Raw genomic sequence first — 16,630 nt, forward strand, 5'->3', positions numbered from 1 at the left:
TTCCTTTTCTCTATTTTCTAATTCTTAATTTTTTAAAAAATTTAACTTATGAATATGTGAAAAAAATATATTTATAAACACAAATCCTGAATAACTTCAGGTGGATTCTTACTGAGCTGTCATTTTTTTCATTTATGTATTCAGATTAGAGCACACTATCTGGTTAATACGTTATTTTTATGCCTAAAACTCAAAAATCCATAATTTGCTTCTGGTTTTCAATTCGCAGTGATTCATTACACAGTTAGTTGACTGCCTTACCTAGAAGACATCCAACTATTGACTTTTCAGTAGCTTATTTTTCTTAAGATTCTCTACTATCTCCAAGGGAATTGTATATAGCGCAGCTTCTTGTTGGAGTGATGTATGTGTTCTTTGGTAGTTAAACTTTCACTCAATTCTTAATACAACCGAAGACAGAGCTCATTAATCATACCCCAAAACACAGAACTATGGTTATACCTCAGTAGTTTCAAGGTAGTAAGTAGAATCTGTTATCTTTTATGTCCAAAGAGATTTACTCAACTGGTCATTATATAACTATATCCACTAATTTACCGTCTGTTAACTATTGCCATGTATTTCAAAGTCAATAGTTAATTCTCCTACATGCATTAGAAGAGTACATAGAAATAAACTTGCTAAAATATTCAATAGCCTAAAAACTTTTAAAAGACATTAGTTTATTTTTGAGGTATTTTAGAAAGATTTCATTTACCGATCCCTTAAATAATGCTAAATTTGAATAAAAACATGATTAACCTCAGAAAAACCTCAAGTATTTTAATTATGACTAAATGATCTATCCTAAGTATATAAGTATGTGTGTGTGTATACACATTTGAGAACCTTATAAAAAAGCTGTTAATTATAATTATTTGAGAAGATCTTATTCTATTCGTAAATGTATTTGCTATACTAGGGCTGCAGTCTCCCTCCAGTCTGAATGCACCCTCTCTCTTTCCTGTTTATACTTCTCCCCTCCCAGCGTAAGCCCTTCTGATGACCAGACACCTGCTCATTGCCCTGCATCCTCCTCCACCCCACACATTCCTCCTGCCCTGTCTCCAACACACTTCCACTATGTCTTCTGAAAATCTGACTCCTTATTTATCAAAATCCCTGATAGTTTTCCTCATTTCTTTAAGAGTTTTATCCCCTCTCTCGTGCCTCATGTTACCATGCAGGTGTCTGACTTACAGTCAAGTCAATCCATCTTCATCCCCTCAATCAAACACCCTCTAGCCTTTCCTACCTGTGAGATAAAAGAAAACATATGCTGGTCTCTGCCCACAGTTCCTCTCACAGAGCTCCTAAAACCCTTGTAATTTCCTAAGTGATCAGAGCACTAGGAGCATCTCTTGTTCTAATATTTGGTCTTTGACCCCATTCCTGACACAGAGCTCCTAAAACCCTTATAAATTTCTAAGTGATAAGAGTACTAGGATGATTTGTTCTATTGAGGTGACTCTGGGTGGGCTCAAGTCTCCTGGATGGGGACTGGTCACCAGAAAGACCAAGCCAAGATTAAAAGCTTGGAATTTTCAGTCCCATCCCTCATTCTCCAGAGAGGGGGAGGGGCTAGGAACAGAGTTAATAATTGATGATGCCTGCACGAGGAAGCCTCCATAAAGTCCTAATAGTACAGGGTTCGGAGAGCTTCCAGGTTGGTGAACACATCCACACGGGGAGCGTATGCATCCCAGCACCGTGTGGACAGAAGCTCCTGTGCTTGAGACCCTTGCAGACCTCACCCTATGTATCCTTTCGTCTGGCTGTTCATCTGAATCCTTTATCGTATCCTTTAATACAATGATAAATGTTAAGTAAGCATTTCTTTGAGTTCTGTGAGTTGCTCTAGCAAATGAATCAAACCCAAGGAGGGGGTCATGGAACCTCTATCTTCTGCCAGTTGGTCAAAGTAGGTGATAACCTGGGCTTGTGATGGGCGTTTGAATTGCGTTTTGGGGGGTGGGTGCTGGGGAGAGTCTTGTGGGACTGAGCCTTTCACCTTCACCTGTGGGATCTGACACTATCTCCAGGTAGACAGTATCAGAATTGGGTTAAATTGTACGTCATCCAGCTGGTGTCGCAGAGAATTGCTTGTTGTGGAGAAAAATCTCCACACGTTTTGTTGACCAGAAGTGTCAGAAGGAAAGTGTTCTATGTGAACAGTAGAGGAGAGACACAGGAAAGAAAGATGTAGTAGTAAGGAACCGGGTTTTTCTCTACATAGGAAGGCAAATACTGTGTTTTTCCTGTACACTACCTCAATCTGTTATGATCCCTGCTCTCTTTCTTCTACTTCTCACTCTCTACTGCATCTTCCCCCTCAGCACGTATATATGCTGCAGGATGACCTGCCATAACACAAACGCTCTGAGTCTCTTCCCCTTCTATCTCTGTTTCCACATACGGTCAATATCCACTCCTCATGTGTCACTAATTTTTCATTTCCCATTCACACTTCAGCTCATTTCAACTAGGGTTGCAAGATTTAGCAAATAAAACAAAACAGAAGTCTGACTAGTTAAATTTATATTCAGATAAACAAATAATTTTCAGTATAAATATGTTCAAAATATTACAAGTATTTTTTCTGGCAACGCCAATTTTCCTAACATCCATCTGCCATCACGAGCCAAAACTGCTCTTGTTTTGATCAGAAATTATATCTTTGTTGCTAATCCAACTTCGCTAAAATGAAGAAGGTCCTTTACTCACCTGGAACAGACTGAGAATGCCAGGCAATTAACACTTTCTGGGAGTAGCCATTTTCCATGACAGATGGGTTTTGGTGTAAAAATATCCCAGTTCCTGTGCCCCTTCCATAGGTTAATTCTGAAGTGTGCAGTTTACTTCATTTCCAAGAGCTGCACAACGGGATTAAGCTCTAGAGTGGTAGCTGGCTTAAAGAATGCATCTTGTATCGGCTGCTTTCTCTTCCCTGTGTCATTTCCCTACTCGTCTGCCAGTGTTTCCAGCTCTTCCCAGGTAAACTGCTTGCACCTAAATCCTTGCCTCAGAGTCAGTTTCTGGAAGAAACCAAAGACAAGGCTCAAGTCTGTGCCTATTTCACTTTTCAATCTACAATCAACAATCAATTTGTTCTTGATGATCTCTTCACTTTCATATCTTTACCAACTTTCTATAGATAAGTTAATATTTTCCAAAATTTTATCTCCAGCTCAAACCATTCCTTCTAACTTTCAGGCTTACAAAACAAATAGTATTTGACATCATTTGGATTAGTCTTAAACATCTCAAAATTAACATGCTCAATATTTTTTTTCCTTTCTTTACTTATGCTCTTCCTTTAGTCACCTCTCTTCCAATAAATAGCTTCTCCACCTACCCAGTAATTTATGCAGGAGGTTAAGAATGGGCATTCTCAACACTTCCCTTTCCCTCACCTACACAACTAATCTGTTAACAACCCCTAGAGACTGTCTCCAAAGGATAATTCTAATAGGTACCCATTGCTTCCTCACGACTCCTGTCACCTTAGTCCGAGCCACAATAACCTCTTACATTGGATTGGAATATTGCCATATCCTCCAACCAGTCATCTCTCTCCTCTTCTTGGCCTTTCCAATCCAATCACCACAGAGTAGACGAAATGATATCTTAAAACGATAAATGAAGTTTTGTACTACCCTGCTTGTAAGACTTCACTGGATTCCTATTTCCTTTCAGAGTTCAAATCCTTAACATGGACTTTAGGGGCCAGACCTATACGAGAGGCCAGACCTGTATGACTTGGCCTCAGTCTGCGTCTCCAGCCCAAATATGGCCACCTTCCTGGGCTTTTCTCACTCTGACATACCAGTCTTCTTTAAATTAATTGAATCACTAACCTCAGGCTATACCTCAAGAGTAATATTCTATTTCCTCAGCTCATTCTTTGCTAATTTAACTAGTTTTTTTGTTCAAATTGCATCATGACTTGTAATGATATATTTATTTTTGTGATTAGTTAAATGTCTTTCCTCCCTCCCAAAATGTAACCTCTATAAGGACAAAGGCCATGTCTGTTTTGTTCCATACTGCCAACACAATTTCCCAGTACATATTTTTGTGTCTGATTTATTATTCAATGCAATAATTGAATGAGTATACTAAAAAATTCAGAAAATATATATGTGATAAGCTGTACATCTTGAAGGGTTTTAACTCATTTACTCCTTCCTAACGTACAGAATCTCAGGGAAGCCACAGCATCTAACTTTTATTGAGCTTCCATTATGCTCTAGGCATTTTGCATGTTTCTCATTTGATCTTCACAAGTCAAGCATCATTATAACCATTTTAAAGATCTGGAAAATGAGTCTCAGAGATACTCAAAAAGATTAAGTGACTCATGTAAATCTAATAAGGCTTATAAATGTCAGGGCTGAAATTAAAATCCATATTTGTCCTCAAAATCTGTCTCTTTCCAGTAATATTCTAACACTTTCAATGAATGATATCTTATCCCATCTTGGTGTTATAACAATAGGAACTGACCTCAGAGATTTTAGAATCTATTAGATTTGAAGAAATTGTGGTAAAGTAACCCATAACTTGCTTTATCAAATATTATCTTCAGCAAGTTTTCCTACTGAGAGATGATTTTCCCATGTTTTTAATTGTGAAAATTCCTGGGAATAATATGTTCTTGTTTATATATTAAAATATACAGCAATTTTAGATTAACACCATCTTATAGGCAGATATTTAGAGCAACATAGAGAACATTCCTGTGTCAGGAGAAATGAAATTATCACAGCACAACACAAACCTACAGGCCTCAAAGCCAGCTGGGTTCCAACTTTTCTCCACATTTACTAGTTGTGGAGCATTTGGCAAGTTACCTATTCTCTCTTTACATTTGCTTAATCATCAGTAAAATTGGATGATAATAATATCTACCTCATGAGTATAATTGTGAGGAACAAATAAGTTAATATGCCTAAAATACTAAAACAGTTCTTGGTACATAATAAGTGCACAATAAATATTAGCATTGATGATCTGCCCCTGAAAACTCATTGTTAACAGTTTGTCACCTACTCATTTCTTCAATCACTATTAGTCAACACATATTAGATTTTTTAAATCTATTAAAAGACAGTAATATCACTGCATCTCACTCTAGATAAGGAAGACAGACACTAAAATAATAAATAAATGAATGAATACGATATATTCAGCTGGTGACAGTTGCCCTGAATAAAAGGAAAAGGAAAGTTATGATTCATAATGTATCAAGGTTGGAGTTACAATCACAGATTGGATGCACTAGAAAGGTTAACATTCAGCTGAGTTCTCAATACGAAGCCTTACAAAAACTTTCGGGACTCAATTTATGGGGACAACTAAAATCTATTTTTTAAATTATTTTTTAATCAGTAAGTAATACATGGAAGTAAGGCCTAAGCTAAAACTCATTATATTCCTGGTTCATACTTCCCAGAGGTCCTACACCTAGATTTGGTGATGGGTTTCTCTCTTTGCTGAAAGCCCAGCAGGATGGTCATCCTTCCTCAAACAAGATTTTCATCTCTTGGCAGATAGGGTGACTAGGGAGCCTCAACACAAAGACGTTTAGAGAAGAGCAGAAGAGAGAAAAAGTATACCCGGGTATTGGGATGCTTGCCATGTTCTAGATACTTTTAACGTAAATAATTTAACATATATTTTCAATTAGTCTTTCACAAAAGCTCAAGTTATAAAGTCCATTATCCTACTTTTTCAAAAGTGGCTCGAAAAGATTGCACTATGCATAAGGTCTCCCAGATGGAAGAGCTTGGATTTGAAGTCTGCGGCATGCTAATCAACACTCCCGCAAACCAGAGGCTGATCTGGTTTGTTGCTTGTGCTGCTGCTATTGCTGGTGTGGTGGTGATGATGTTGTTATTGTTTTGCAAGCATTTGCTTTCCATTAATTTGAAATTAACTTTAATTGAAGGAAACTACATATCCATAATTTGATTTGCGCCTCTCCACTTTATGGAGGAATATGCTAATATTGGTATTCACCACTATACTATTCTCTTTTAATTTTCAGTTTGATCATTATTCTCATAGTTACCCCATTTACACTTAATGTTAAAAAGAACACACACTTTGCTCTAACTGCAAAAATCATTTGAATTTTAATTGTAAAATCCAAGTAGATAATCATTCCCACCAGCATTTTGTTCAGAATGTCTTTAAGATGAAAAAATAGTTTGTCTTGTTAAGTTTATTTTATTTAAAAGTTCAAACAATCCAAACGCGGTGTGTTTAAGTCAAACCATCTAGATCACTTGATTTCTGATGAAGTGACTGAAGGACCAGATCCTACATCCCTGTGTCGTCACAGCCTTCGTGCCATCCTCTTGTCTGTCTGTCCCAAGGGTAGGAGAAGTAAGTACACATTGACACAGTGTCAAAAACAAACTCTAATTTGACTGCACAAAGAGTTTATTTTGAACGTCTTATTATTTATTCTCATCATGAAATCATTCTAATCAGACAGAAAGTTTTAGTAAGTAAACGCAAAGGGGTAAAATAAAATTTGCCCTAGAAAAATTCTCTTATGAATTTTCTTATAATCTTGTTGCCTCCAAAATAATTACAAAGGAACTGGTCTGAGCTATCACTCTGTCATTTCACAAAACAGGCACTAAATCAGTTCTAAAATGCTGATTTTTACTAAGTTTCTTCAAGCAAGTAATCAGACTACACATGCTTAAACACTCCAAATAATATCTGAAATTATGAAACAAACTTAAATAAATTAGAGATGAACAAATATATGGACCACATATGCTGAGATTCTATTACCAATGGAAACCATAATGGGTCTGGGAGAGAGTGGACTGTTTTTCTTGTGAGCTGAGAGCAAAAATGATTTCTAAAAGAAAAAGGGTCATTCATCTCAAGGAAATTTTAATTAAATTCAAAGAAAAAGAAGGCGGCATTGAGAAATAAAATTTTATAACACACGTTTTTGAAAAAAAGTAAGAGAAATTTCTTCCATTTCATATGTCAGTGAATAACTCATTTTCCCATTCTGATTCGATAACATTTGGGCTGAGTCAAAAGAAAATATAAAGTGTTCACCGAGAGTGTGAAAGAGATCATAAACTTAAACCATAAAATATTTGGAGATTTTACTCTTTGAGTTCTGGTTGCATAGTTCAGTTATGACATAATTAATCTCCCCTTAAAGAATAAATAATATTTATTTTAAGAAATTCTCATCTGTCTTGACTTTCCACTTTCTCAACTGTTCTTGTCTCCAGATTCAGAGACATGGAAACAAATGACTTAGAAATTCTTGTTCTAAAACAGAAAGAGGGATCACCCTCCTCATGTTGAGTCTAATTCATCTCCCTGTGCACTGCCTCCCACTCCAGTTTACAGACTGAGGGACTTTGCTCCAGCCAATAATCCTTTCTCTACATTATCCAGAATACTTTTGTCACCAACGGTTTCTTATCTTCTGCTTATAAATGTGGTCAATTTATTTTCAGATTAAAAAATAGTTCTCTCTTGACTATGTTTCCCTCTAGCTAAACATAAAACTTAAGTGTCTTGCTATCATTTCGAGGCCGCTTTTAAGTATTACTATCCTCTTGCTTTCTCTCCTTCCTTATTTCCCAAACCTCCCCTTGCCTGCGTGCAATCTGGTAACCATTTCTTCCAAGGCACTGAAGTTGCTTTGCCAAGGTCATCAACAATTCTGCTTGCTGACTGCAAGGACTAGGTTTCAGTGAATATTCCGATCCTTTTTCAGCTGAAGTGCTAAGAATGTTCAAGTTGTTTTCAACAAACAAATCAACGACCCATTTGGGAGACAAACAGTAAGGGAGATGGCATCAATCAGCCCTTCCCCTCTGTTTTCTTCTATAATGCATTCTGTGTCATGAAAAGAAGTGAGTACGAAAGGGATGGGTCTAATGTGATTTTCACTGTCACTTGACCAACTAAAGTACATGATTACTTTACCTTGCTGCACTTTATATTCACATCATTATTTACATTATTAAGCACTTACCAAAGGCCATGATGTAAGAATTTAAAACATGTAAAATAAGTGAGTCAGAAGAAAATCAACAAATTAAAGGGACTGGTAGCACATTTAACAGACAAATGGCTATGAGTCAAAATTAATTTTACTTTTAACTTCTCCGTCACCAATTCATATTCTTTTTTTTTTTTTGAGGAAGATTAGCCCTGAGCTAACTACTGCCAATTCTCCTCTTTTTGCTGAGGAAGACTGGCCCTGAGCTAACATCCATGCCCATCTTCCTCTACTTGATACATGGGATGCCTACCACAGCATGGCTTTTTTGCCAAGCGGTGCCATGTCCGCACCTGGGATCCGAACCCGTGAACCCCAGGCCACGGAGAAGGGGAGCATGAGAACTTAACCGCTGTGCCACCGGGCCAGCCCCCAATTCATATTCTTGTAAGATCTTTATTAGTGATTAATTCAAAAATACTTCAAGGAAAAAATAGGCATTAAAGAGAGAATCTGAAAGGTTATATAGTGTATAAATTGTTTTGATCCCTTAAATACAAAATGCAATATCATTCCAGTCCCATGAATGTGGAAAAATGATTCATGTAAGTAAAAATAAACCCCTACAAGATATAGCAATGATCTATTAATATCATTCAAACAGAGCTAAAAATTAATTTAAAAAAATGTTTGCTTAATTATGGCAGATATATATGATGTAGATATATATATACACACACATGCATATTTCATGCAAATTCAGAAATTCAGATAGATTTCACTAATCAAAACAGATGAGCTCTAAAACATGCCTCTGGTTCATAGCTTAGGTCTCATCTATTTTAAGACAAAACTGCAGCATGCTGTTATTTACTTCCAGGTGCAATAAAATCCATTTAATTTGAAGACTGATTAAAGTAGAGAAACCTCATGACAAGGAGCAAACTGATGCTCCACCAATCAAACTGCCATCTGACAGAGACTAGGAAACACAGCAAAGACCCCGCAATGGAAAATGCAGCAATGACGTGAAGCACTTAGATCGAGTTTGTTACTGCTGCAAGTCAAGAAATTAATTTTAAATATGAGTCTTAACATTTTGGACCCAAGACATATTAAGCCTATGTTGATATTTTCCTCTGAAAGAATTAACTTACTAAACGCGCCAGTAAAAACGACCACTTAGTAATCTGCTTGTATTTGTTTTATGAATATGTTTCAGAGGACATGAATAATCATACAAAAATTAAAGATAAATTAGAAAAGTCATTATTTATGCTCTTTATGCATATATATAATTAATTTTCAACTCAAATACTTTGATATAAGCTATGATACTACTCAATTTTTTTAATTTAATTCGAAATTTTTGTTTTTTTTGTTTTTGCCTTGGAGATAAATGATGAGAATTTGACTTAATTTACTTTCTATCTGGACAAATTTGAAACAATGCTAAAATTATTTAAATGCTTAAAAGACCAAAATGCTAGAAAAAGTAGAAATATCTCTTCAAAAGCAAATTTCTCTTATTTTTAGGATTTGGGAACCTAAAAATATGAAGTTTATGCAATTCAAAATTTTCTGACTGCTATTTCCAGTACTATGCATTATTATTTAGAGCTGTCAAGGTAAGCCTTTAAAGTCTAGGTAAAAGGTATCACTAATTAGGTCAAAGAATATATTTTAAAAGTGAAGATCTAGATTAATGTCTAGGACCTACTGTTTTCCGTGAGAAATTTAGTCTCTTTCCTGCGACTTAGTTTTCTATGTGTCAAATAGTTACATGTTCACATAGTGTCGTCTTTACATTAAAGATAATACAGAAAATAAGTAGTAGAGATACATAGTAGAGATTCAGAAAATACTCCTTCCTCTTACATTATTGATTGAGTAAAGAAAAAATTAATCAAGAAATGTATATGCTTTTATTTATAAATCACATATAAGCATTATGTATGAAATGATGCAAAATATTACACATAGAGGTAGCATAAGTTTTCCAAACACTGTCAATAGGAGATATTACAATGGTGAACTGAGTTTTCTGTGCCACAATGTTGAACATGGAGAATTTTTCTTTAATAGGCCTGAATACATCACCATCAAAATGAACAGGAGGGACTAGCCTCATGGCTGAGTGGTTAAGTTCACACTCTCAACTTCAGTGGCCCAGGATTCGCTGGTTCAGACCCTGGGGGCAGACCTAGCACTGATCATTAAGCCATGCTGAGGTGGCGTCCCACATACAAGAACTAGAAGAACCCACAGCTAGAATATACAACTATGTACTGGGGGTTTGGGGGGAGGAAAAAAAAAAGAGGAAGATTGGCAACAGATGTTAGCTCAGGACCGACCTTCCCCACTAAAAAAAAAAACAAAAAAAGACTATGACCTAAAGACCTTTAGGAATTAAAATTTTAAGTAGCCTAAAAAAAGTTTTTTAAAAAAGGCTGTTCATTTGATTTTTTCTTCTTTTTAAATTTAGCACCTTTTAATGCTAGGTGCAGAGCATCTCCTTTCTTCTTCTCAGTTACCAGCACCCTAGGTTTAGGTGAGCATCACCTGGTATTACTACAGCACCTTCGGTCACCACCTTACCTTGAATTTGTCAAATCTATCTTTCCTACTACCGTCAGAATCTTCTAATAAAATGCAAATATGACTGCTTCCCATCCTCATGTGTGGCTCCTCCTTGCTATAAGGTACATTCCCAAGTTGCTTATTATGGCACCCAATTTCTCCATTATCTAGCACCTACCTACCTGTGTCAGTCCCATTTGCTGCTACTGCCTACCTCACATTTGAAGCTCCAGCACACCAAATGGTTAATATTTTCCATAAGCACACTATGTGACTTCTCACCACTGTTCCTTTGGTCATGTGGTGAGTTCTATCCAGAATCCCCCTCTCCAACACCACTTGCTGTGGATAAATTCTATTAATGTCTATAAACCCAATTACGATGTGACCACCTCCATAAAGGTTTTCCTTTATATATATATATGTCCACATAGACAGGGATACATATCTCAAACATAAAGGAATGACTGGCAAACTTAACCATATAAGAACATCATAAATAAACCTAAATATCATAAACAAAGATAAAGACAGACTAAGTGGAAAAAGTATTAATAGTGTCCATCTTGTGAACATACAAGGGATGAAGGTTAGTATACAAAATATAGAGTCCCTCCAAACAATAAGAAAATATTAATTGAACTCATATGAAGTTGGAAAAACACACCTACAAGTAATTTAAAAAGGAGAAACTCAAATGATTAACATGTGCATGAGTGGATGGTCAACTTTCAATATTATCAGGAAACAACCAAAGAAAAAACTCAGTCCTGCTTTTTACACATTACCTTTGCAAAATGTTCGAAATGACTGATAATATCTTGTGTTGGTGAAAAATTGGGAAGATATGCTCTGATACACTAAGCACTTAAGGAAGTCAATGAAAATGTAACACATACTTTGACATGGCAATTCTCCTTCTAAAAATTTCTCCTACAGAAATACTCACAACCCATGGACACAAAGATGTATGTATAAAGATATTCATTATATTTTTAAGTAGCAGTCAAAAATTTAGCAGCCTATATGCCTATTAATTTTGTGTTGTGAAATTAGAGTAAGTGCTTACTTTGAAATACCATGCAAATATTGGAAAACAACAATAAATAGGTTATTTTATGTATTTGCAAATATATTAGGCATAAATATTCATATCGCAGAACATTAAGGATAGTATAATATCCTCATGTTAAAATATATTTTTTATTTTAAATTTAAGTGAGCCAGGAAGTATGGGATAGTTGGTTAAAACAGTGATTCCATAACACTGCCCGTGTATAATTCCCAGTTCCTCCATTTAACAATTGTATGACTTTGGACCAGTTACTTACCCTCTTTTGGCCTGGTTTCTTCACCTGTAAAATGAATATAAATATACTTTTAATGGGTAATAAAAAGCTTGAATGGCATACATGGATATATCCTTAGTGGTTACTTCTGAGCAAGGAAGTGGAAATATAAGGTTTCACTTGGAACTTCTAATTCTTACTGTGTATATTTATATATTTTTAACTATTTTACATTAGGTATGTTATTCTTACTATTACAAATATTTTAAAAACTGTGACATTGCTCAGATCTATAATATGAAACCAGTCCTCCATATTAGCCATGTAAACACAAACACACACAATCAATTCAATGGTTACAAGGAGGATCCATGTCAAGAATAACAGCATATATGCTGTGTGTTAGTTTTTATGGATATACCACAGCATATAGAATAAGAAAACTTACCCCTCCCACTTTTATCTGAGATAAGAAACTTAAGTTTGAAACTAAATAAAGTAAAGCATATGCTGATAGATAAAAGCCTTAGGAAGGAATCAGTTTCCATACGTGCTGTTCACCTAGATTGACAAAAGTGGGCAATAAAATCTAGATTACAGCTAACAGTTCAGATTACCTTGGTGAAGATATCAATCTGAATCAATATAGCTATTTTATTCAAAGCTTTATATTTTTAAAATAAAGGATTGAATGAGATTTGTGGATTCAATAGTAAGGAAGAAGACAACACAGAAATGATTAAACATTAATCATAATTACATAGATAATACAGTATATAGGTCAATTTTTAAGCCTTCCAGATAAGTATTGGTGAAGCATTTACTCATACGTAGTGGATATGAGTATTTCTATTTCCTTCCTGTTTTAACTTTCTTCCCATATTCATTGTAATCTGATTATTTTCTTTCATTCAAGAAAATCCGCAGCAGAATTATTGCCTCTACTTATCAAGCTTTCCCTAACAGGTGCAAAGAATTCTGTCTCTCTCTCTCTGCAATTGCACGATGTTGACACGTGAAATACAATTTACATTTACTGTATTCTAAAGAGGTTTATATTATTCAGTGCATGTGCCTTGTATAACGGAAGGAGCTCTGGAGGAAAGTTTTGCTTTCCCACGATCAGAAAATGCACACAATTGGACTGCTCTTCTTACCTGAGAGAGACTGGTCCCCACGTGAACCGTGCTGTGCCGTAACTGTCTTTGTTTATCTTCACGCTCTCTAGTCTGCCCTGTGATGAAAGCAGTTTTATAGTCTATCCCATCTTGTGGTAAGAAAAGAAGTGCTTTCAGATTGAGTATAACCTCATAAAAAATCTTACTACAGTGCAAAGTCAATGACTCTGCGAGCTTTCAACTAAGTTCTAATTGCCAGCATTTCCCTGACTACAGGAATCCATAATGTTACTGTTTACCTGCCGCCTGCCCATTCTATGTACGCTTATTAATACAAGACTAGCTAGTTTAAAATAAAATGTAATTAGAATTGACCGGAAAACAAATTTTGATGCCACGTAAATACATCTTATATGTTGTATAAAAGGAGAATTTCAACATATTACTAGTTTTAAAAAATTATGGAAAGCTCAAGTAATGAATCTTGAAAATCATTGGTTATTCCAACTCCGACCACAGTCAATTTTAACATTTAACTGCTAGATTATAACAGGCCAAAGTAATTTCAAAGTAGACATGTGATGGTTATTAAATAAATGAATAAATAGACAAAAGAAGGAATGAAGTGAAAGAAATCTTTTGCAGATTATCTCACTTCTGCTACCTGTGGGTCTTGTCCAACTTCCTCTTAATTGACTCTGTGCGGATAGCGAAAATTTTATTTCTGCTGTAGTAAGTACTAACTCTGAAAATGCCTATTCTCTCCCAGAAAGTATACTTTTGGCTTCTAGGCAGTATGAAAAGAAAGGTCTAGAAGTAACTTCGCTCCTTCTATGATCAGAAAAGACACATTCTCAGGCACCCAGGGAAAACAGAACATTTAACAACCATGGGAGTACCTAATAATCCGCTTTGATTGTCCTCATGAGAAATACAAATTTACCTTTTATGTCTTTATTGTGATTCCTCCAATTTATCAAATGACTGAATTTGGCATTTCCCATCCCTTTGATTACTTTAATCTATCAAGTGATGGAACTATGTGATTCTCATTTCCCCTAAAAGGGTACTGTTTTTCTCTTTTCTTTTTCACAGACTGATTTACAGCTTTTTCTTCTATTGCTCCCTCTGGAACCCTCTTTCCATATTTCTACCAGCTTTTGTGTTAAACAGTTTAACTACATTGCACAGAGGCTCACCCCCTCATTAACTTTAATCCCTGCCTTCCTACTTTTAAATTAACAATGCCCGACTATCAGGGGAGTTTTATGACCATCAACCCATTTCTTTCTTTTCGTGATTATATAAATACAGTTATTGTATTCCCAATGAGAACACTATTAGAACACATTTTCTGTGAGATTAAAACAAAACCATTCTGCCTAAATTTCTTTCGTTATGCATATGTTTTAAATTTTTTATTGATTTCTACATCAGGGGAAATCTAAATGGAATTGCACATACTATTCTAAGTATGTAATTTCAACTCTAAATATTTTTAAATTACATCTAATTAATGCTTATAAGATCATCTTTAGCTTGTAATGCTAAATATATTATTTTGATTTTAGTTTTATAATTATTTTTCCCATATCTTGGAAATACTACTACTTGGATATTCCTAGATATTTTTGGTATTTTCACTTAAAAGAAGCTACTATACCACACATTTTTATCATTATATGCTTTTTGATTTTGATATTGACTTTTTTACTAAATAAGTTTTTGTTAATGATTCTAACATATGCTGAAAGATGCGTCCTGTGAGATTCTATCATTAAATAGTATTTTTATATATTTATTCAATGCTTTCTCATTTATTATTATCAATGGTTCAAAGGGAAGGTCACCATGAGGATTGTGACTGGCTATATGTGGTGGCCTATAACTCGATGACTAAAGAAATGATGGATGAATCACAGGACAGGTGGTGAGAAGTCATTCATTCAATATTGCGTGTGTGGTGCTGCGTCCTAAACGCTGCAGATGTCAGGATGAGTAAGCACAACCGCTGCCCACAGACACAATCAGAGGCTGGAGCGGAAGAGAGAATATACACTATTAACCCTAATTCAGGCCCATTATAATAAAAACTATGAAAGAAGCAGAAAGCGCTTTGAGAATAAAGAAGAAACAAATGACAAGTGAGGATGAGGGAAAGCTTTACCCAGTTTTTCACCCATTTAAGTATTTAAGTATCAAGTATTAAGTATGCTACAAAATAGACACATTGCTAGGTGTCATGTACAACAAAAAAGCATAAAACAAATTCTTCTACTCGCATGGAGTTTAAACTCTAGTGAGTGATATTTAATCTGCACACACTCAAAAAAAGAAGAAGTGAAGGAGACAGAGAAACACATTGCAAGCAGAATAAAGAGCAGACAAAAAAAGAAACTTCGGGTTATGAAATGATTAGAAGTACTGAGAATGAATTATGCGTATACCCATGCAGGGGAAGAAGTGGGAGTAGAAACAGAGTGTTGAGATACAGAGAGTGAGAACAGACCACGAAGGAGATGGAATGCCCCAGAAGGATTTTAATCCTAATTGTATAATCAGTAAGTTGTAATCAAAATTTTTGGAGTAGAGGTATCGACAGATCTGTGTGTACAAATGTCACTGAGGCAACAGAGGGGAGAAGGAGTTACTGATGCGGACAGGAAGACCAATGATAGTGTCTGTTATAACTGTCCAATAGAGATGTGTTTTCAACACTGAGTTTTGGATGTGGAGTAAGGTAACTACATAGAATAAGTGACAGGAATAAGCATACAAGATGGTCCAAGTTTGGGTGGTAAGATTTATTGATAATGCAGGTTCCCATGACTGCAATATAGAATGCAGAAGCTTGGTAGTGAAGCTTTGTGGTAGATAATTTGAACTTGAAGAACTTATGGTTCATATTGGTTGAGATACCAAGTAGGCAGCTGGAAATTGAAGTAACATTGAGAAATAAAGATGCATATTTGAATGCTATTAATATGTATTGATAATTGAAACAATGGGATTGGATGAGATTGCCCAGGGAAAGAGAACTGAGAAAGGAGGAGGACCGGTGGTGAAGAACTAAAATAAAGAGGCAGGAAGAACAAAAGTAGAACATGAAGGGTCCTGTTAAAAGATCATCAGGAAAATCACTAATGTGGTTCCAAAGGAAAGGAGTATTAATAACGACATATGATGCAATAATCTAATACATTTGGAGACCACCAATGATCTTTATAGAATCAGTCACTAGAGTGGTAGGAGCAGCAATCATACTACAGAAGAGTGAAGAGTGAATGGGAGATAATGAAGTGCAAGCAGCAAATGAAAGATTAAGAGCTAGCATTTATATAGATATAAATATATTACCATAGAGTAGGCCCTATTGTACACACTTTACACACTCTTACACATTTAATCCTCAACAATAACCATATGAAGTGGGTATAATTATTAGTCCCACGTTAGAGATAACAAACCTGAGCCAGAAAGAAATTAAGCAGTCAATCCAAGAATACAGAGCCAAGAATAGTAGAATTTGGATTCAAACTTGGCCAATTAGTTCCAAAACTTTTCCTCTTAACAAGCACAAATTATTTCCCAGAGTGTATCCTCCTTTGCATTAAGTTTTGCTGCTCCTCCCATCCAGAGGTAGAGTCAAT

The sequence above is a fragment of the Equus quagga genome, chromosome 11 (assembly GCF_021613505.1).
Source record: "Equus quagga isolate Etosha38 chromosome 11, UCLA_HA_Equagga_1.0, whole genome shotgun sequence".
In the NCBI taxonomy this organism is placed as follows: Eukaryota; Metazoa; Chordata; class Mammalia; order Perissodactyla; family Equidae; genus Equus; species Equus quagga.